Genomic DNA, 2,620 nt, shown 5'->3' on the forward strand with positions numbered 1-2,620 from the left:
TCTCCCGCGGAGCTGTTCCCAAAAGTACACGTCGTGCGGTTTTGAGTCATTGTGTTCTGGAGTGAGACGAGGCGTATGTATTAATCTCGACTAGCATCTCTGCTGTAGAAAACATTTGAAGGAGTCAGAGAGCACATATCCCTCGTCCCCAGTAGGTGAAAATCACCGACGGCCTTCGTGTAGGTGAAGCCCTGCAGTGGAGGGTGGGTTCTTCCCCAGAGATTTCGGCAAGCGCTAAATTGTCAGAGGGCACCAGACCCCTACCCACTCGTTATTTTCTTCAAGGACTGAAGAGCGGGTTTTGTTTCACTTCATAGACGTACCAAGATTCCAAATCCCGAGTTTCAGTTGCCATCGGTATCGCTGGAATGATGAGGCCCTTGTGCACCACATTAAGCTCTGCAAGCTCTACTTTCTATGAGAGTTTGTCGTGTCGTTTAAGAAAACGTGAAATACTCCTGGCCCTGGTGTGGGATCCTAACTGCATATGGGCAAGTCACTTGATATTTAAATGGGCCTCAGTTTTCTCATCTAGAATGAAGACATTGGCCACTTTTTTCTTCTTTGTTTTTCTCCTTTTTTTTTTTTTCCTTGTTGTGTTGCCCAGGCTGGTCTCGAACTCCTGATCTCAAGCCATCCTCCCACCTCGGCCTCCCAAAGTGCTGGGGCTACAGGCGTGAGTCACTGCGCCCGGCCGCTAGATGATTTTTAAGGGTGCTTTCGGCTTGAACTAAAGAACCAGGAGGTCACAGACCAGGCTTATGCCCAGATTTGGGGGCTGGGCTGCCTTACTAAGCACCCCCTACCCACTCAGCCAAGGCTGTGCGGTCTGTCTTGAGAGCACGCAACCGGGGATCTCCGAAAGTAGAGTCCCGGAGAGACACTGGGAATGGGGAGGACCCCCAGGAAGGGATGTACAGGCCGCGGAAAGGAAGGTCACTGGTGGCTTTAGAACTGGAAGTTCCGTGTACCCGGGTCAAGTTCCCGTGCCGGAAGGGAAATAACCCTGTGACTTTCCACATCTCAGCGAGCTCGGCGGGCTCTGCTGAACAAGAGCTGTTGGACGGGAAGGGAGGAGCCAATCCCCACTGCGACCTTTCCCCTCCTTTCCTGGCTGGCTGGCTGTGGTCTCTTGGGAATGAGGGGGTGGGGAAGCCGGGAAAGCAGAAGGTTGGGGCTGGAGGCCTGCTGGCAGGCAGGCAGACATTTGGAACCAACTTTCCTGCTCAGTCCGCAGAACTTTTGGTCCTTCGCTATACCAGAGTTTCGTCTGTTTTTTTGCTTGACTCTGTGACCCTTCTCTCACACTGTTATTAAATAGGTCTCAAGCTGCGAAATCAGTGCCAGATCCAAACGCCACTACTTTGCCAGGTGAAGGCCTTGGGCGAACCCTTTAACCTTCTTGTAATTTGGCTTCCTCAGCTGTTATGTGAGATCATAACAGTCTTAGCCTGGATATTAAATGAATTAATCCATATAAAGCACTTAGAACAATGCCTGGCACATAGAAAACATTCCATGAGTGTTAGCATTATCTGTATCATCAACTACAAAATTCCCAGTGAGGGGTTTTGCTCATTCATTAGCAGTGTAGGCTTGGTGAATGAATGTGGGAATTCTACAATGACCCTTTGGCTTCTACTTAGTTTGAATTCTAAATTTATACTTCACACAGCTGAAAGAAGGGATGGGCACCTCTCCAACAATTCTTTCTCCCCATATTCACTGCCACTGTCTAAAGGTCATGCCAGTTGGAAATAAGAAGAGTTTGGGTGAGGGCAGCTCTATGCTTTTCCATCTGTCAGCTACAAATGTAGCTAACTGCATCAGGATTTAGTCCTGCTTTCAACACCTTGGCCAGGCTAACTGACCCCTTTGAATTTTAGTTTCTTAATCTGTAAAATGAGGAAAATAATCTGTGAAACAGGGTTGTTGTTAGGCTTGGAAATAATGAACATAAAGAGTATGTCATGTATGCTCAATAAATAGTAGATATTATTTTGCTAAAAAGTGTAAAGCCAGATTCTTGTTCTAAATAAGCTTGTCACCTGGTTGAGTAAACAAGACCTGAATAAGAGAAGATAACTAACAACCCAAGGCAGTGTGGGGTAGAGCTTAGAAGTAAGTACCTAACTAGGGTAGTAATGTTTTGCTTGGGGAACTGGGATTTTAACATTCACTATGGTTATTAAAAAAAAAAAAAAAAAAAGAGCCGAGCGTGGTGGCTCGTGCCTGTAATCCCAGCACTTTGAGAGGCTGAGGCAGGCAGATCGCCTGATGTCGTGAGTTCGAGACCAGGCTGACCAACATGGAGAAACCCCATCTCCACTAAAAATATAAAATTAGCCAGGCATGGTGGGACATGCCTGTAATCCCAGCTACTCGGGAGGCCAAGGCAGGAGAATCACCTGAACCTGGGAGGCAGAGGTTGCACTGAGCCGTGATTAAGCCATTGCACTCCAGCCTGGGCAACAAGAGCGAAACTCCGTCTCAAAAAAAAAAAAAAAAGACAGTGGAAACAAAATAATCATTCTTCAAGTAACTGATATGTGCTGAACATTTTGCTAAATGCTTTACATGTATTATTTAATTTTTCTTTTTCTTTTTTTTTTTTTTTTTT

At 46.3% G+C, this 2,620-nt stretch overlaps 1 protein-coding gene across 1 annotated transcript in view; it reads right to left on the reverse strand.

Annotated features, from left to right (window-relative positions):
• The window catches only part of HILPDA (hypoxia inducible lipid droplet-associated), an 8,586-nt gene that overhangs the window by 2,784 nt on the left and 3,182 nt on the right, over positions 1-2,620 (reverse strand). The window lies entirely within an intron of this gene.

This window comes from Mandrillus leucophaeus, unplaced genomic scaffold (assembly GCF_000951045.1).
Source record: "Mandrillus leucophaeus isolate KB7577 unplaced genomic scaffold, Mleu.le_1.0 Scaffold5, whole genome shotgun sequence".
Classification (NCBI taxonomy): Eukaryota; Metazoa; Chordata; class Mammalia; order Primates; family Cercopithecidae; genus Mandrillus; species Mandrillus leucophaeus.